The sequence below is a fragment of the Phalangium opilio genome, unplaced genomic scaffold, assembly GCF_054372755.1.
Source record: "Phalangium opilio isolate 3A_F unplaced genomic scaffold, DU_Popi_V2 ptg000003l_1, whole genome shotgun sequence".
NCBI classification, from domain to species: domain Eukaryota; kingdom Metazoa; phylum Arthropoda; class Arachnida; order Opiliones; family Phalangiidae; genus Phalangium; species Phalangium opilio.
The window spans coordinates 633,172-650,531 of NW_028324145.1; the positions used below are offsets into that span (position 1 = coordinate 633,172).

At 38.3% G+C, this 17,360-nt stretch overlaps 40 pseudogenes; all 40 read right to left on the bottom strand.

Moving 5' to 3' along the window:
* Window positions 1–305: 305 nt before the first annotated feature.
* LOC149716832 (5S ribosomal RNA) lies at window positions 306–424 on the bottom strand (annotated as a pseudogene).
* A 359-nt stretch (window positions 425–783) lies between these two features.
* On the bottom strand, window positions 784–902 carry LOC149716833 (5S ribosomal RNA; annotated as a pseudogene).
* Window positions 903–1,039: 137 nt separating this feature from the next.
* On the bottom strand, window positions 1,040–1,158 carry LOC149716834 (5S ribosomal RNA; annotated as a pseudogene).
* Window positions 1,159–1,280: 122 nt separating this feature from the next.
* Window positions 1,281–1,383, bottom strand: LOC149716835 (5S ribosomal RNA; annotated as a pseudogene).
* A 137-nt stretch (window positions 1,384–1,520) lies between these two features.
* LOC149716836 (5S ribosomal RNA) lies at window positions 1,521–1,639 on the bottom strand (annotated as a pseudogene).
* A 361-nt stretch (window positions 1,640–2,000) lies between these two features.
* On the bottom strand, window positions 2,001–2,119 carry LOC149716837 (5S ribosomal RNA; annotated as a pseudogene).
* Window positions 2,120–2,720: 601 nt separating this feature from the next.
* LOC149716838 (5S ribosomal RNA) lies at window positions 2,721–2,839 on the bottom strand (annotated as a pseudogene).
* A 137-nt stretch (window positions 2,840–2,976) lies between these two features.
* Window positions 2,977–3,095, bottom strand: LOC149716839 (5S ribosomal RNA; annotated as a pseudogene).
* A 361-nt stretch (window positions 3,096–3,456) lies between these two features.
* LOC149716840 (5S ribosomal RNA) lies at window positions 3,457–3,575 on the bottom strand (annotated as a pseudogene).
* A 362-nt stretch (window positions 3,576–3,937) lies between these two features.
* On the bottom strand, window positions 3,938–4,056 carry LOC149716841 (5S ribosomal RNA; annotated as a pseudogene).
* Window positions 4,057–4,178: 122 nt separating this feature from the next.
* On the bottom strand, window positions 4,179–4,281 carry LOC149716842 (5S ribosomal RNA; annotated as a pseudogene).
* Window positions 4,282–4,418: 137 nt separating this feature from the next.
* Window positions 4,419–4,537, bottom strand: LOC149716843 (5S ribosomal RNA; annotated as a pseudogene).
* Window positions 4,538–4,897: 360 nt separating this feature from the next.
* Window positions 4,898–5,016, bottom strand: LOC149716844 (5S ribosomal RNA; annotated as a pseudogene).
* Window positions 5,017–5,378: 362 nt separating this feature from the next.
* LOC149716845 (5S ribosomal RNA) lies at window positions 5,379–5,497 on the bottom strand (annotated as a pseudogene).
* A 600-nt stretch (window positions 5,498–6,097) lies between these two features.
* On the bottom strand, window positions 6,098–6,216 carry LOC149716846 (5S ribosomal RNA; annotated as a pseudogene).
* A 137-nt stretch (window positions 6,217–6,353) lies between these two features.
* LOC149716847 (5S ribosomal RNA) lies at window positions 6,354–6,472 on the bottom strand (annotated as a pseudogene).
* Window positions 6,473–6,834: 362 nt separating this feature from the next.
* LOC149716848 (5S ribosomal RNA) lies at window positions 6,835–6,953 on the bottom strand (annotated as a pseudogene).
* A 123-nt stretch (window positions 6,954–7,076) lies between these two features.
* On the bottom strand, window positions 7,077–7,179 carry LOC149716849 (5S ribosomal RNA; annotated as a pseudogene).
* A 137-nt stretch (window positions 7,180–7,316) lies between these two features.
* On the bottom strand, window positions 7,317–7,435 carry LOC149716850 (5S ribosomal RNA; annotated as a pseudogene).
* Window positions 7,436–7,797: 362 nt separating this feature from the next.
* On the bottom strand, window positions 7,798–7,916 carry LOC149716851 (5S ribosomal RNA; annotated as a pseudogene).
* A 361-nt stretch (window positions 7,917–8,277) lies between these two features.
* LOC149716852 (5S ribosomal RNA) lies at window positions 8,278–8,396 on the bottom strand (annotated as a pseudogene).
* Window positions 8,397–8,758: 362 nt separating this feature from the next.
* LOC149716853 (5S ribosomal RNA) lies at window positions 8,759–8,877 on the bottom strand (annotated as a pseudogene).
* A 361-nt stretch (window positions 8,878–9,238) lies between these two features.
* On the bottom strand, window positions 9,239–9,357 carry LOC149716854 (5S ribosomal RNA; annotated as a pseudogene).
* A 362-nt stretch (window positions 9,358–9,719) lies between these two features.
* On the bottom strand, window positions 9,720–9,838 carry LOC149716855 (5S ribosomal RNA; annotated as a pseudogene).
* A 361-nt stretch (window positions 9,839–10,199) lies between these two features.
* Window positions 10,200–10,318, bottom strand: LOC149716856 (5S ribosomal RNA; annotated as a pseudogene).
* A 348-nt stretch (window positions 10,319–10,666) lies between these two features.
* LOC149716857 (5S ribosomal RNA) lies at window positions 10,667–10,769 on the bottom strand (annotated as a pseudogene).
* A 137-nt stretch (window positions 10,770–10,906) lies between these two features.
* On the bottom strand, window positions 10,907–11,025 carry LOC149716858 (5S ribosomal RNA; annotated as a pseudogene).
* A 362-nt stretch (window positions 11,026–11,387) lies between these two features.
* On the bottom strand, window positions 11,388–11,506 carry LOC149716859 (5S ribosomal RNA; annotated as a pseudogene).
* Window positions 11,507–11,867: 361 nt separating this feature from the next.
* LOC149716860 (5S ribosomal RNA) lies at window positions 11,868–11,986 on the bottom strand (annotated as a pseudogene).
* Window positions 11,987–12,348: 362 nt separating this feature from the next.
* Window positions 12,349–12,467, bottom strand: LOC149716861 (5S ribosomal RNA; annotated as a pseudogene).
* Window positions 12,468–12,828: 361 nt separating this feature from the next.
* LOC149716862 (5S ribosomal RNA) lies at window positions 12,829–12,947 on the bottom strand (annotated as a pseudogene).
* Window positions 12,948–13,309: 362 nt separating this feature from the next.
* On the bottom strand, window positions 13,310–13,428 carry LOC149716863 (5S ribosomal RNA; annotated as a pseudogene).
* Window positions 13,429–13,790: 362 nt separating this feature from the next.
* Window positions 13,791–13,909, bottom strand: LOC149716864 (5S ribosomal RNA; annotated as a pseudogene).
* A 361-nt stretch (window positions 13,910–14,270) lies between these two features.
* On the bottom strand, window positions 14,271–14,389 carry LOC149716865 (5S ribosomal RNA; annotated as a pseudogene).
* Window positions 14,390–14,751: 362 nt separating this feature from the next.
* On the bottom strand, window positions 14,752–14,870 carry LOC149716866 (5S ribosomal RNA; annotated as a pseudogene).
* Window positions 14,871–15,231: 361 nt separating this feature from the next.
* LOC149716867 (5S ribosomal RNA) lies at window positions 15,232–15,350 on the bottom strand (annotated as a pseudogene).
* Window positions 15,351–15,712: 362 nt separating this feature from the next.
* LOC149716868 (5S ribosomal RNA) lies at window positions 15,713–15,831 on the bottom strand (annotated as a pseudogene).
* Window positions 15,832–16,193: 362 nt separating this feature from the next.
* On the bottom strand, window positions 16,194–16,312 carry LOC149716869 (5S ribosomal RNA; annotated as a pseudogene).
* Window positions 16,313–16,673: 361 nt separating this feature from the next.
* Window positions 16,674–16,792, bottom strand: LOC149716870 (5S ribosomal RNA; annotated as a pseudogene).
* Window positions 16,793–17,154: 362 nt separating this feature from the next.
* LOC149716871 (5S ribosomal RNA) lies at window positions 17,155–17,273 on the bottom strand (annotated as a pseudogene).
* Window positions 17,274–17,360: the final 87 nt, after the last annotated feature.

A 17,360-nucleotide genomic window follows, 5' to 3' on the forward strand; every position in this document is an offset into this window, starting at 1 on the left:
CAAAAAGAAGATATGTTTGCTTTTTTCATATCTGGTGGAATTTAAAAGAGGAAACAAAAGTGAAAAAGCAAACGGCACGCAGTATTCCCAAGTACTGTATGCGCTCGACGCTGCTTTACTTCGGTGATCGGACGTGAACCGGTCTTTTCAGCGTGATATGGCCGTTGCCGAGAGTGCTAGTTAATAATTCGAATTTAAATTAAGTGAGACAAATTAACCTTCATCATTTTAAAACAATAACAAAAAGAAAACGTGTTTGCTTTTTTCATATCTATTAAAATTTAAAAGAGGAAAAAAAGTGAAAAAGCCAACGGCACGCAGTGTTCCTAAGTGGTCTCCCTCCCAAGTAATGACTGCGCTCGACGCTGCTTAACTTCGGTTATCGGACGAGAATCGGTGTATTCAGCGTGATATGGCCGTTGCCGAGAGTGCTAGTTAATAATTGAATTTAATTAACTTTCATCTTTATAAAACAATAACAAAAAGAAGATATGTTTGCTTTATTCATATCTGGTGGAATTTGAAAGAGGAAACAAAAGTGAAAAAGCAAACGGCACGCAGTATTCCCAAGTACTGACTGCGCTCGACGCTGCTAACGTCGGCGATCGGACGAGAACCGGTGTTCTCAGCGTGATATGGCCGTTGCCGAGAGTGCTAGATAATAATTCGAATTTAAATTAAGTGAGACAAATTAACCTTCATCTTTTTCAAACAATAACAAAAAGAAAATATGTTTGCTTTTTTCATATCTATTGGAATTTAAAAGAAAAAAAAAAGAGAAAAAGCTAACGGCACGCAGTGTTCCTAAGTGGTCGCCCTCCCAAGTACTGACTGCGCTCGACGCTGCTTAACTTCGGTTATCGGACGAGAACCGGTGTATTCAGCGTGATATGGCCGTTGCCGAGAGTGCTAGTTAATAATTCGAATTTAAATTAAGTGAGACAAATTAACCTTCATCATTTTAAAACAATAACAAAAAGAAAACATGTTTGCTTTTTTCATATCTATTAAAATTTAAAAGAGGAAAAAAAAGTGAAAAAGCCAACGGCACGCAGTGTTCCAAAGTGGTCGCCCTCCCAAGTAGTGACTGCGCTCGACGCTGCTTAACTTCGGTTATCTGACGAGAACCGGTGTATTCAGCGTGATATGGCCGTTGCCGAGAGTGCTAGTTAATAATTTGAATTTAATTAACTTTCATCTTTATAAAACAATAACTAAAAGAAGATTTGTTTGCTTTTTTCATATCTGGTGGAATTTGAAAGAGGAAACAAAAGTGAAAAAGCCAACGGCACGCAGTATTCCCAAGTACTCTATGCGCTCGACGCTGCTTAACTTCGGTGATCGGACGTGAACCGGTCTTTTCAGCGTGATATGGCCGTTGCCGAGAGTGCTAGTTAATAATTCGAATTTAAATTAAGTGAGACAAATTAACCTTCATCTTTTTCAAACAATAACAAAAAGAAAACATGTTTGCTTTTTTCTTATCTATTAAAATTTAAAAGAGGAAAAAAAAGTGAAAAAGCCAACGGCACGCAGTGTTCCTAAGTGGTCTCCCTCCCAAGTGCTGACTGCGCTCGACGCTGCTTAACTTCGGTTATCGGACGAGAACCGGTGTATTTAGCGTGATATGGCCGTTGCCGAGAGTGCAAGTGAATAATTTGAATTTAATTAACCTTCATCTTTATAAAACAATAACAAAAAGAAGATATGTTTGCTTTTTTCATATCTGGTGGAATTTAAAAGAGGAAACAAAAGTGAAAAAACAAACGGCGCGCAGTATTCCCAAGTACTGTATGCGCTCGACGCTGCTTAACTTCGGTGATCGGACGGGATCCGGTGTTTTCAGCGTGATATGGCCGTTGCCGAGAGTGCTAGTTAATAATTCGAATTTAAATTAAGTGAGACAAATTAACCTTCATCATTTTAAAACAATAACAAAAAGAAAACCAGTTGCTTTTTACATATCTATTAAAATTTAAAAGAGGAAAAAAAAGTGAAAAAGCCAACGGCACGCAGTGTTCCTAAGTGGTCTTCCTCCCAAGTAATGACTGCGCTCGACGCTGCTTAACTTCGGTTATCGGACGAGAATCGGTGTATTCAGCGTGATATGGCCGTTGCCGAGAGTGCTAGTTAATAATTTGAATTTAATTAACTTTCATCTTTATAAAACAATAACTAAAAGAAGATTTGTTTGCTTTTTTCATATCTGGTGGAATTTGAAAGAGGAAACTAAAGTGAAAAAAGCAAACGGCACGCAGTATTCCCAAGTACTGACTGCGCTCGACGCTGCTAACGTCGGCGATCGGACGAGAACCGGTGTTCTCAGCGTGATATGGCCGTTGCCGAGAGTGCTAGATAATAATTCGAATTTAAATTAAGTGAGACAAATTAACCTTCATCTTTTTCAAACAATAACAAAAAGAAAATATGTTTGCTTTTTTCATATCTATTGGAATTTAAAAGAGGAAAAAAAGTGAAAAAGCAAACGGCACGCAGTATTCCTAAGTACTGACTGCGCTCGACGCTGCTAACGTCGGCGATCGGACGAGAACCGGTGTTCTCAGCGTGATATGGCCGTTGCCGAGAGTGCTAGATAATAATTCGAATTTAAATTAAGTGAGACAAATTAACCTTCATCTTTTTCAAACAATAACAAAAAGAAAATATGTTTGCTTTTTTCATATCTATTGGAATTTAAAAGAGAAAAAAAAAAGTGAAAAAGCTAACGGCACGCAGTGTTCCTAAGTGGTCGCCCTCCCAAGTACTGACTGCGCTCGAAGCTGCGTAACTTCGGTTATCGGACGAGAACCGGTGTGTTCAGCGTGATATGGCCGTTGCCGAGAGTGCTAGTTAATAATTCGAATTTTAATTAAGTGAGACAAATTAACCTTCATCATTTTAAAACAATAACAAAAAGAAAACATGTTTGCTTTTTTCATATCTATTAAAATTTAAAAGAGGAAAAAAAAGTGAAAAAGCCAACGGCACGCAGTGTTCCTAAGTGGTCTCCCTCCCAAGTAGTGACTGCGCTCGACGCTGCTTAACTTCGGTTATCTGACGAGAACCGGTGTATTCAGCGTGATATGGCCGTTGCCGAGAGTGCTAGTTAATAATTTGAATTTAATTAACTTTCATCTTTATAAAACAATAACAAAAAGAAGATTTGTTTGCTTTTTTCATATCTGGTGGAATTTGAAAGAGGAAACAAAAGTGAAAAAAGCAAACGGCACGCAGTATTCCCAAGTACTGACTGCGCTCGACGCTGCTAACGTCGGCGATCGGACGAGATCCGGTGTTCTCAGCGTGATATGGCCGTTGCCGAGAGTGCTAGATAATAATTCGAATTTAAATTAAGTGAGACAAATTAACCTTCATCTTTCTCAAACAATAACAAAAAGAAAATATGTTTGCTTTTTTCATATCTATTGGAATTTAAAAGAGGAAAAAAAAGTAAAAAGTTAACGGCAAGCAGTGTTCCTAAGTGGTCGCCCTCCCAAGTACTGACTGCGCTCGACGCTGCTTAACTTCGGTTATCGGACGAGAACCGGTGTATTCAGCGTGATATGGCCGTTGCCGAGAGTGCTAGTTAATAATTTGAATTTAATTAACCTTCATCTTTATAAAACAATAACAAAAAGAAGATATGTTTGCTTTTTTCATATCTGGTGGAATTTAAAAGAGGAAACAAAAGTGAAAAAGCAAACGGCACGCAGTATTCCCAAGTACTGTATGCGCTCGACGCTGCTTTACTTCGGTGATCGGACGTGAACCGGTGTTTTCAGCGTTATATGGCCGTTGCCGAGAGTCCTAGTTAATAATTCGAATTTAAATTAAGTGAGACAAATTAACCTTCATCATTTTAAAACAATAACAAAAAGAAAACGTGTTTGCTTTTTTCATATCTATTAAAATTTAAAAGAGGAAAAAAAAGTGAAAAAGCCAACGGCACGCAGTGTTCCTAAGTGGTCTCCCTTCCAAGTAGTGACTGCGCTCGACGCTGCTTAACTTCGGTTTTCTGACGAGAACCGGTGTATTCAGCGTGATATGGCCGTTGCCGAGTGTGCTAGTTAATAATTTGAATTTAATTAACTTTCATCTTTATAAAACAATAACTAAAAGAAGATTTGTTTGCTTTTTTCATATCTGGTGGAATTTGAAAGAGGAAACAAAAGTGAAAAAGCCAACGGCACGCAGTATTCCCAAGTACTCTATGCGCTCGACGCTGCTTAACTTCGGTGATCGGACGTGAACCGGTCTTTTCAGCGTGATATGGCCGTTGCCGAGAGTGCTAGTTAATAATTCGAATTTAAATTAAGTGAGACAAATTAACCTTCATCATTTTAAAACAATAACAAAAAGAAAACATGTTTGCTTTTTTCTTATCTATTAAAATTTAAAAGAGGAAAAAAAAGTGAAAAAGCCAACGGCACGCAGTGTTCCTAAGTGGTCTCCCTCCCAAGTAGTGACTGCGCTCGACGCTGCTTAACTTCGGTATTCGGACGAGAATCGGTGTATACAGCGTGATATGGCCGTTGCCGAGAGTGCTAGTTAATAATTTGAATTTAATTAACTTTCATCTTTATAAAACAATTACAAAAAGAAGATATGTTTGCTCTTTTCATATCTGGTGGAATTTGAAAGAGGAAACAAAAGTGAAGAAGCAATCGGCACGCAGTATTCCCAAGTACTGACTGCGCTCGACGCTGCTAACGTCGGCGATCGGACGAGAACCGGTGTTCTCAGCGTGATATGGCCGTTGCCGAGAGTGCTAGATAATAATTCGAATTTAAATTAAGTGAGACAAATTAACCTTCATCTTTTTCAAACAATAACAAAAAGAAAATATGTTTGCTTTTTTCATATCTATTGGAATTTAAAAGAGGAAAAAAAGTGAAAAAGCTTACGGCACGCAGTGTTCCTAAGTGGTCGCCCTCCCTAGTACTGACTGCGCTCGACGCTGCTTAACTTCGGTTATCGGACAAGAAACGGTGTATTCAGCGTGATATGGCCGTTGCCGAGAGTGCTAGTTAATAATTTGAATTTAATTAACGTTCATCTTTATAAAACAATAACAAAAAGATGATATGTTTGCTTTTTTCATATCTGGTGGAATTTAAAAGAAGAAACAAAAGTGAAAAAACAAACGGCACGCAGTATTTCCAAGTACTGTATGCGCTCGACGCTGCTTATTTTCGGTGATCGGACGTGAACCGGTGTTTTCAGCGTGATATGGCTGTTGCCGAGAGTGCTAGTTAATAATTCGAATTTAAATTAAGTGAGACAAATTAACCTTCATCATTTTAAAACAATAACAAAAAAGAAAATATGTTTGTTTTTTCATATCTATTGGAATTTAAAAGAGGAAAAAAAAGTGAAAAAGTTAACGGCACGCAGTGTTCCTAAGTGGTCGCCCTCCCAAGTACTGACTGCGCTCGACGCGGCTTAACTTCGGTTATCGGACGAGAACCGGTGTATTCAGCGTGATATGGCCGTTGCCGAGAGTGCTAGTTAATAATTTGAATTTAATTAACTTTCATCTTTATAAAACAATAACTAAAAGAAGATTTGTTTGCTTTTTTCATATCTGGTGGAATTTGAAAGAGGAAACAAAAGTGAAAAAAGCAAACGGCACGCAGTATTCCCAAGTACTGACTGCGCTCGACGCTGCTAACGTCGGCGATCGGACGAGATCCGGTGTTCTCAGCGTGATATGGCCGTTGCCGAGAGTGCTAGATAATAATTCGAATTTAAATTAAGTGAGACAAATTAACCTTCATCTTTTTCAAACAATAACAAAAAGAAAATATGTTTGCTTTTTTCATATCTATTGGAATTTAAAAGAGGAAAAAAAGTGAAAAAGCAAACGGCACGCAGTATTCCTAAGTACTGACTGCGCTCGACGCTGCTAACGTCGGCGATCGGACGAGAACCGGTGTTCTCAGCGTGATATGGCCGTTGCCGAGAGTGCTAGATAATAATTCGAATTTAAATTAAGTGAGACAAATTAACCTTCATCTTTTTCAAACAATAACAAAAAGAAAATATGTTTGCTTTTTTCATATCTAGTGGAATTTAAAAGAGAAAAAAAAAGTGAAAAAGCTAACGGCACGCAGTGTTCCTAAGTGGTCGCCCTCCCAAGTACTGACTGCGCTCTAAGCTGCTTAACTTCGGTTATCGGACGAGAACCGGTGTGTTCAGCGTGATATGGCCGTTGCCGAGAGTGCTAGTTAATAATTCGAATTTTAATTAAGTGAGACAAATTAACCTTCATCATTTTAAAACAATAACAAAAAGAAAACATGTTTGCTTTTTTCATATCTATTAAAATTTAAAAGAGGAAAAAAAAGTGAAAAAGCCAACGGCACGCAGTGTTCCTAAGTGGTCACCCTCCCAAGTAGTGACTGCCCTCGACGCTGCTTAACTTCGGTTATCTGACGAGAACCGGTGTATTCAGCGTGATATGGCCGTTGCCGAGAGTGCTAGTTAATAATTTGAATTTAATTAACTTTCATCTTTATAAAACAATAACTAAAAGAAGATTTGTTTGCTTTTTTCATATCTGGTGGAATTTAAAAGAAGAAACAAAAGTGAAAAAACAAACGGCACGCAGTATTTCCAAGTACTGTATGCGCTCGACGCTGCTTATTTTCGGTGATCGGACGTGAACCGGTGTTTTCAGCGTGATATGGCCGTTGCCGAGAGTGCTAGTTAATAATTCGAATTTAAATTAAGTGAGACAAATTAACCTTCATCATTTTAAAACAATAACAAAAAGAAAATATGTTTGCTTTTTTCATATCTATTGGAATTTAAAAGAGGAAAAAAAAGTGAAAAAGCCAACGGCACGCAGTGTTCCTAAGTGGTCTCCCTCCCAAGTAGTGACTGCGCTCGACGCTGCTTAACTTCGGTTATCGGACGAGAACCGGTGTCTTCAGCGTAATATGGCCGTTGCCGAGAGTGCTAGTTAATAATTTGAATTTAATTAACTTTCATCAATATAAAACAATAACAAAAAAGAAGATATGTTTGCTTTTTTCATATCTGGTGGAATTTGAAAGAGGAAACAAAAGTGAAAAAGCCAACGGCACGCAGTATTCCCAAGTACTGTATGCGCTCGACGCTGCTTAACTTCGGTGATCGGACGTGAACCGGTGTTTTCAGCGTGATATGGCCGTTGCCGAGAGTGCTAGTTAATAATTCGAATTTAAATTGAGTGAGACAAATTAACCTTCATCATTTTAAAACAATAACAAAAAGAAAACATGTTTGCTTTTTTCATATCTATTAAAATTTAAAAGAGGAAAAAAAAGTGAAAAAGCCAACGGCACGCAGTGTTCCTAAGTGGTCTCCCTCCCAAGTAGTGACTGCGCTCGACGCTGCTTAACTTCGGTTATCGGACGAGAACCGGTGAATTCAGCGTGATATGGCCGTTGCCGAGAGTGCTAGTTAATAATTTGAATTTTATTAACCTTCATCTTTATAAAACAATAACAAAAAGAAGATATGTTTGCTTTTTTCATATCTGGTGGAATTTAAAAGAGGACACAAAAGTGAAAAAACAAACGGCACGCAGTATTCCCAAGTACTGTATGTGCTCGACGCTGCTTAACTTCGGTGATCGGACGTGAACCGGTGTTTTCAGCGTGATATGGCCGTTGCCGAGAGTGCTAGTTAATAATTCGAATTTAAATTAAGTGAGACAAATTAACCTTCATCATTTTAAAACAATAACAAAAAGAAAACATGTTTGCTTTTTTCATATCTATTAAAATTTAAATGGGGAAGAAAAATTGAAAAAGCCAACGGCACGCAGTGTTCCTAAGTGGTCTCCCTCCCAAGTAGTGACTGCGCTCGACGCTGCTTAACTTCGGTTATCGGACGAGAACCGGTGTATTCAGCGTGATATGGCCGTTGCCGAGAGTGCTAGTTAATAATTTGAATTTAATTAACTTTCATCATTATAAAACAATAACAAAAAGAAGATATGTTTGCTTTTTTCATATCTGGTAGAATTTGAAAGAGGAAACAAAAGTGAAAAAGCAAACGGCACGCAGTATTCCCAAGTACTGACTGCGCTCGACGCTGCTAACGTCGGCGATCGGACGAGAACCGGTGTTCTCAGCATGATATGGCCGTTGCCGAGAGTGCTAGATAATAATTCGAATTTAAATTAAGTGAGACAAATTAACCTTCATCTTTTTCAAACAATAACAAAAAGAAAATATGTTTGCTTTTTTCATATCTATTGGAATTTAAAGGAGGAAAAAAAAGTGAAAAAGCTAACGGCACGCAGTGTTCCTAAGTGGTCGCCCTCCCAAGTACTGACTGCGCTCGACGCTGCTTAACTTTGGTTATCGGACGAGAACTGGTGTATTCAGCGTGATATGGCCGTTGCCGAGAGTGCTAGTTAATAAGTTGAATTTAATTAACCTTCATCTATATAAAACAATGACAAAAAGAAGATATGTTTGCTTTTTTCATATCTGGTGGAATTTAAAAGAGGAAACAAAAGTGAAAAAACAAACGGCACGCAGTATTCCCAAGTACTGTATGTGCTCGACGCTGCTTAACTTCGGTGATCGGACGTGAACCGGTGTTTTCAGCGTGATATGGCCGTTGCCGAGAGTGCTAGTTAATAATTCGAATTTAAATTAAGTGAGACAAATTAACCTTCATCATTTTAAAACAATAACAAAAAGAAAACATGTTTGCTTTTTTCATATCTATTAAAATTTAAATGGGGAAGAAAAATTGAAAAAGCCAACGGCACGCAGTGTTCCTAAGTGGTCTCCCTCCCAAGTAGTGACTGCGCTCGACGCTGCTTAATTTCGGTTATCGGACGAGAACCGGTGTATTCAGCGTGATATGGCCGTTGCCGAGAGTGCTAGTTAATAATTTGAATTTAATTAACTTTCATCATTATAAAACAATAACAAAAAGAAGATATGTTTGCTTTTTTCATATCTGGTAGAATTTGAAAGAGGAAACAAAAGTGAAAAAGCAAACGGCACGCAGTATTCCCAAGTACTGACTGCGCTCGACGCTGCTAACGTCGGCGATCGGACGAGAACCGGTGTTCTCAGCGTGATATGGCCGTTGCCGAGAGTGCTAGATAATAATTCGAATTTAAATTAAGTGAGACAAATTAACCTTCATCTTTTTCAAACAATAACAAAAAGAAAATATGTTTGCTTTTTTCATATCTATTGGAATTTAAAGGAGGAAAAAAAAGTGAAAAAGCTAACGGCACGCAGTGTTCCTAAGTGGTCGCCCTCCCAAGTACTGACTGCGCTCGACGCTGCTTAACTTTGGTTATCGGACGAGAACTGGTGTATTCAGCGTGATATGGCCGTTGCCGAGAGTGCTAGTTAATAAGTTGAATTTAATTAACCTTCATCTATATAAAACAATGACAAAAAGAAGATATGTTTGCTTTTTTCATATCTGGTGGAATTTAAAAGAGGAAACAAAAGTGAAAAAACAAACGGCACGCAGTATTCCCAAGTACTGTATGTGCTCGACGCTGCTTAACTTCGGTGATCGGACGTGAACCGGTGTTTTCAGCGTGATATGGCCGTTGCCGAGAGTGCTAGTTAATAATTTGAATTTAAATTAAGTGAGACAAATTAACCTTCATCATTTTAAAACAATAACAAAAAGAAAACATGTTTGCTTTTTTCATATCTATTAAAATTTAAATGGGGAAGAAAAATTAAAAAAGCCAACGGCACGCAGTGTTCCTAAGTGGTCTCCCTCCCAAGTAGTGACTGCGCTCGACGCTGCTTAACTTCGGTTATCGGACGAGAACCGGTGTATTCAGCGTGATATGGCCGTTGCCGAGAGTGCTAGTTAATAATTTGAATTTAATTAACTTTCATCATTATAAAACAATAACAAAAAGAAGATATGTTTGCTTTTTTCATATCTGGTAGAATTTGAAAGAGGAAACAAAAGTGAAAAAGCAAACGGCACGCAGTATTCCCAAGTACTGACTGCGCTCGACGCTGCTAACGTCGGCGATCGGACGAGAACCGGTGTTCTCAGCGTGATATGGCCGTTGCCGAGAGTGCTAGATAATAATTCGAATTTAAATTAAGTGAGACAAATTAACCTTCATCTTTCTCAAACAATAACAAAAAGAAAATATGTTTGCTTTTTTCATATCTATTGGAATTTAAAAGAGGAAAAAAAAGTGAAAAAGTTAACGGCACGCAGTGTTCCTAAGTGGTCGCCCTCCCAAGTACTGACTGCGCTCGACGCTGCTTAACTTTGGTTATCGGACGAGAACTGGTGTATTCAGCGTGATATGGCCGTTGCCGAGAGTGCTAGTTAATAATTTGAATTTAATTAACCTTCATCTTTATAAAACAATAACAAAAAGAAGATATGTTTGCTTTTTTCATATCTGGTGGAATTTAAAAGAGGAAACAAAAGTGAAAAAACAAACGGCACGCAGTATTCCCAAGTACTGTATGCGCTCGACGCTGCTTAACTTCGGTGATCGGACGTGAACCGGTCTTTTCAGCGTGATATGGCCGTTGCCGAGAGTGCTAGTTAATAATTTGAATTTAATTAACTTTCATCAATATAAAACAATAACAAAAAAGAAGATATGTTTGCTTTTTTCATATCTGGTGGAATTTGAAAGAGGAAACAAAAGTGAAAAAGCCAACGGCACGCAGTATTCCCAAGTACTGTATGCGCTCGACGCTGCTTAACTTCGGTGATCGGACGTGAACCGGTGTTTTCAGCGTGATATGGCCGTTGCCGAGAGTGCTAGTTAATAATTCGAATTTAAATTGAGTGAGACAAATTAACCTTCATCATTTTAAAACAATAACAAAAAGAAAACATGTTTGCTTTTTTCATATCTATTAAAATTTAAAAGAGGAAAAAAAAGTGAAAAAGCCAACGGCACGCAGTGTTCCTAAGTGGTCTCCCTCCCAAGTAGTGACTGCGCTCGACGCTGCTTAACTTCGGTTATCGGACGAGAACCGGTGAATTCAGCGTGATATGGCCGTTGCCGAGAGTGCTAGTTAATAATTTGAATTTTATTAACCTTCATCTTTATAAAACAATAACAAAAAGAAGATATGTTTGCTTTTTTCATATCTGGTGGAATTTAAAAGAGGACACAAAAGTGAAAAAACAAACGGCACGCAGTATTCCCAAGTACTGTATGTGCTCGACGCTGCTTAACTTCGGTGATCGGACGTGAACCGGTGTTTTCAGCGTGATATGGCCGTTGCCGAGAGTGCTAGTTAATAATTCGAATTTAAATTAAGTGAGACAAATTAACCTTCATCATTTTAAAACAATAACAAAAAGAAAACATGTTTGCTTTTTTCATATCTATTAAAATTTAAATGGGGAAGAAAAATTGAAAAAGCCAACGGCACGCAGTGTTCCTAAGTGGTCTCCCTCCCAAGTAGTGACTGCGCTCGACGCTGCTTAACTTCGGTTATCGGACGAGAACCGGTGTATTCAGCGTGATATGGCCGTTGCCGAGAGTGCTAGTTAATAATTTGAATTTAATTAACTTTCATCATTATAAAACAATAACAAAAAGAAGATATGTTTGCTTTTTTCATATCTGGTAGAATTTGAAAGAGGAAACAAAAGTGAAAAAGCAAACGGCACGCAGTATTCCCAAGTACTGACTGCGCTCGACGCTGCTAACGTCGGCGATCGGACGAGAACCGGTGTTCTCAGCATGATATGGCCGTTGCCGAGAGTGCTAGATAATAATTCGAATTTAAATTAAGTGAGACAAATTAACCTTCATCTTTTTCAAACAATAACAAAAAGAAAATATGTTTGCTTTTTTCATATCTATTGGAATTTAAAGGAGGAAAAAAAAGTGAAAAAGCTAACGGCACGCAGTGTTCCTAAGTGGTCGCCCTCCCAAGTACTGACTGCGCTCGACGCTGCTTAACTTTGGTTATCGGACGAGAACTGGTGTATTCAGCGTGATATGGCCGTTGCCGAGAGTGCTAGTTAATAAGTTGAATTTAATTAACCTTCATCTATATAAAACAATGACAAAAAGAAGATATGTTTGCTTTTTTCATATCTGGTGGAATTTAAAAGAGGAAACAAAAGTGAAAAAACAAACGGCACGCAGTATTCCCAAGTACTGTATGTGCTCGACGCTGCTTAACTTCGGTGATCGGACGTGAACCGGTGTTTTCAGCGTGATATGGCCGTTGCCGAGAGTGCTAGTTAATAATTTGAATTTAAATTAAGTGAGACAAATTAACCTTCATCATTTTAAAACAATAACAAAAAGAAAACATGTTTGCTTTTTTCATATCTATTAAAATTTAAATGGGGAAGAAAAATTAAAAAAGCCAACGGCACGCAGTGTTCCTAAGTGGTCTCCCTCCCAAGTAGTGACTGCGCTCGACGCTGCTTAACTTCGGTTATCGGACGAGAACCGGTGTATTCAGCGTGATATGGCCGTTGCCGAGAGTGCTAGTTAATAATTTGAATTTAATTAACTTTCATCATTATAAAACAATAACAAAAAGAAGATTTGTTTGCTTTTTTCATATCTGGTAGAATTTGAAAGAGGAAACAAAAGTGAAAAAGCAAACGGCACGCAGTATTCCCAAGTACTGACTGCGCTCGACGCTGCTAACGTCGGCGATCGGACGAGAACCGGTGTTCTCAGCGTGATATGGCCGTTGCCGAGAGTGCTAGATAATAATTCGAATTTAAATTAAGTGAGACAAATTAACCTTCATCTTTCTCAAACAATAACAAAAAGAAAATATGTTTGCTTTTTTCATATCTATTGGAATTTAAAAGAGGAAAAAAAAGTGAAAAAGTTAACGGCACGCAGTGTTCCTAAGTGGTCGCCCTCCCAAGTACTGACTGCGCTCGACGCTGCTTAACTTTGGTTATCGGACGAGAACTGGTGTATTCAGCGTGATATGGCCGTTGCCGAGAGTGCTAGTTAATAATTTGAATTTAATTAACCTTCATCTTTATAAAACAATAACAAAAAGAAGATATGTTTGCTTTTTTCATATCTGGTGGAATTTAAAAGAGGAAACAAAAGTGAAAAAACAAACGGCACGCAGTATTCCCAAGTACTGTATGCGCTCGACGCTGCTTAACTTCGGTGATCGGACGTGAACCGGTCTTTTCAGCGTGATATGGCCGTTGCCGAGAGTGCTAGTTAATAATTCGAATTTAAATTAAATGAGACAAATTAACCTTCATCATTTTAAAACAATAACAAAAAGAAAACGTGTTTGCTTTTTTCATGTCTATTAAAATTTAAAAGAGGAAAAAAAAGTGAAAAAGCCAACGGCACGCAGTGTTCCTAAGTGGTCTCCCTCCCAAGTAGTGACTGCGCTCGACGCTGCTTAACTTCGGTTATCGGACGAGAACCGGTGAATTCAGCGTGATATGGCCGTTGCCGAGAGTGCTAGTTAATAATTTGAATTTTATTAACCTTCATCTTTATAAAACAATAACAAAAAGAAGATATGTTTGCTTTTTTCATATCTGGTGGAATTTAAAAGAGGACACAAAAGTGAAAAAACAAACGGCACGCAGTATTCCCAAGTACTGTATGTGCTCGACGCTGCTTAACTTCGGTGATCGGACGTGAACCGGTGTTTTCAGCGTGATATGGCCGTTGCCGAGAGTGCTAGTTAATAATTCGAATTTAAATTAAGTGAGACAAATTAACCTTCATCATTTTAAAACAATAACAAAAAGAAAACATGTTTGCTTTTTTCATATCTATTAAAATTTAAATGGGGAAGAAAAATTGAAAAAGCCGACGGCACGCAGTGTTCCTAAGTGGTCTCCCTCCCAAGTAGTGACTGCGCTCGACGCTGCTTAATTTCGGTTATCGGACGAGAACCGGTGTATTCAGCGTGATATGGCCGTTGCCGAGAGTGCTAGTTAATAATTTGAATTTAATTAACTTTCATCATTATAAAACAATAACAAAAAGAAGATATGTTTGCTTTTTTCATATCTGGTAGAATTTGAAAGAGGAAACAAAAGTGAAAAAGCAAACGGCACGCAGTATTCCCAAGTACTGACTGCGCTCGACGCTGCTAACGTCGGCGATCGGACGAGAACCGGTGTTCTCAGCGTGATATGGCCGTTGCCGAGAGTGCTAGATAATAATTCGAATTTAAATTAAGTGAGACAAATTAACCTTCATCTTTTTCAAACAATAACAAAAAGAAAATATGTTTGCTTTTTTCATATCTATTGGAATTTAAAGGAGGAAAAAAAAGTGAAAAAGCTAACGGCACGCAGTGTTCCTAAGTGGTCGCCCTCCCAAGTACTGACTGCGCTCGACGCTGCTTAACTTTGGTTATCGGACGAGAACTGGTGTATTCAGCGTGATATGGCCGTTGCCGAGAGTGCTAGTTAATAAGTTGAATTTAATTAACCTTCATCTATATAAAACAATGACAAAAAGAAGATATGTTTGCTTTTTTCATATCTGGTGGAATTTAAAAGAGGAAACAAAAGTGAAAAAACAAACGGCACGCAGTATTCCCAAGTACTGTATGTGCTCGACGCTGCTTAACTTCGGTGATCGGACGTGAACCGGTGTTTTCAGCGTGATATGGCCGTTGCCGAGAGTGCTAGTTAATAATTTGAATTTAAATTAAGTGAGACAAATTAACCTTCATCATTTTAAAACAATAACAAAAAGAAAACATGTTTGCTTTTTTCATATCTATTAAAATTTAAATGGGGAAGAAAAATTAAAAAAGCCAACGGCACGCAGTGTTCCTAAGTGGTCTCCCTCCCAAGTAGTGACTGCGCTCGACGCTGCTTAACTTCGGTTATCGGACGAGAACCGGTGTATTCAGCGTGATATGGCCGTTGCCGAGAGTGCTAGTTAATAATTTGAATTTAATTAACTTTCATCATTATAAAACAATAACAAAAAGAAGATATGTTTGCTTTTTTCATATCTGGTAGAATTTGAAAGAGGAAACAAAAGTGAAAAAGCAAACGGCACGCAGTATTCCCAAGTACTGACTGCGCTCGACGCTGCTAACGTCGGCGATCGGACGAGAACCGGTGTTCTCAGCGTGATATGGCCGTTGCCGAGAGTGCTAGATAATAATTCGAATTTAAATTAAGTGAGACAAATTAACCTTCATCTTTCTCAAACAATAACAAAAAGAAAATATGTTTGCTTTTTTCATATCTATTGGAATTTAAAAGAGGAAAAAAAAGTGAAAAAGTTAACGGCACGCAGTGTTCCTAAGTGGTCGCCCTCCCAAGTACTGACTGCGCTCGACGCTGCTTAACTTTGGTTATCGGACGAGAACTGGTGTATTCAGCGTGATATGGCCGTTGCCGAGAGTGCTAGTTAATAATTTGAATTTAATTAACCTTCATCTTTATAAAACAATAACAAAAAGAAGATATGTTTGCTTTTTTCATATCTGGTGGAATTTAAAAGAGGAAACAAAAGTGAAAAAACAAACGGCACGCAGTATTCCCAAGTACTGTATGCGCTCGACGCTGCTTAACTTCGGTGATCGGACGTGAACCGGTCTTTTCAGCGTGATATGGCCGTTGCCGAGAGTGCTAGTTAATAATTCGAATTTAAATTAAATGAGACAAATTAACCTTCATCATTTTAAAACAATAACAAAAAGAAAACGTGTTTGCTTTTTTCATGTCTATTAAAATTTAAAAGAGGAAAAAAAAGTGAAAAAGCCAACGGCACGCAGTGTTCCTAAGTGGTCTCCCTCCCAAGTAGTGACTGCGCTCGACGCTGCTTAACTTCGGTTATCGGACGAGAACCGGTGAATTCAGCGTGATATGGCCGTTGCCGAGAGTGCTAGTTAATAATTTGAATTTTATTAACCTTCATCTTTATAAAACAATAACAAAAAGAAGATATGTTTGCTTTTTTCATATCTGGTGGAATTTAAAAGAGGACACAAAAGTGAAAAAACAAACGGCACGCAGTATTCCCAAGTACTGTATGTGCTCGACGCTGCTTAACTTCGGTGATCGGACGTGAACCGGTGTTTTCAGCGTGATATGGCCGTTGCCGAGTGTGCTAGTTAATAATTCGAATTTAAATTAAGTGAGACAAATTAACCTTCATCATTTTAAAACAATAACAAAAAGAAAACATGTTTGCTTTTTTCATATCTATTAAAATTTAAATGGGGAAGAAAAATTGAAAAAGCCAACGGCACGCAGTGTTCCTAAGTGGTCTCCCTCCCAAGTAGTGACTGCGCTCGACGCTGCTTAATTTCGGTTATCGGACGAGAACCGGTGTATTCAGCGTGATATGGCCGTTGCCGAGAGTGCTAGTTAATAATTTGAATTTAATTAACTTTCATCATTATAAAACAATAACAAAAAGAAGATATGTTTGCTTTTTTCATATCTGGTAGAATTTGAAAGAGGAAACAAAAGTGAAAAAGCAAACGGCACGCAGTATTCCCAAGTACTGACTGCGCTCGACGCTGCTAACGTCGGCGATCGGACGAGAACCGGTGTTCTCAGCGTGATATGGCCGTTGCCGAGAGTGCTAGATAATAATTCGAATTTAAATTAAGTGAGACAAATTAACCTTCATCTTTTTCAAACAATAACAAAAAGAAAATATGTTTGCTTTTTTCATATCTATTGGAATTTAAAGGAGGAAAAAAAAGTGAAAAAGCTAACGGCACGCAGTGTTCCTAAGTGGTCGCCCTCCCAAGTACTGACTGCGCTCGACGCTGCTTAACTTTGGTTATCGGACGAGAACTGGTGTATTCAGCGTGATATGGCCGTTGCCGAGAGTGCTAGTTAATAAGTTGAATTTAATTAACCTTCATTTTTATAAAACAATGACAAAAAGAAGATATGTTTACTTTTTTCATATCTGGTGGAATTTAAAAGAGGAAACAAAAGTGAAAAAACAAACGGCACGCAGTATTCCCAAGTACTGTATGCGCTCGACGCTGCTTAACTTCGGTGATCGGACGTGAACCGGTCTTTTCAGCGTGATATGGCCGTTGCCGAGAGTGCTAGTTAATAATTCGAATTTAAATTAAGTGAGACAAATTAACCTTCATCATTTTAAAACAATAACAAAAAGAAAACATGTTTGCTTTTTTCATATCTATTAAAATTTAAAAGAGGAAAAAAAAGAGAAAAAGGCAACGGCACGCAGTGTTCCTAAGTGGTCTCCCTCCCAAGTAGTGACAGCGCTCGACGCTGCTTAACTTCGTTTATCGGACGAGAACCGGTGAATTCAGCGTGATATGGCCGTTGCCGAGAGTGCTAGTTAATAATTTGAATTTAGATTAAGTGAGACAAATTAACCTTCATCATTTTAAAACAATAACAAAAAGAAAACATGT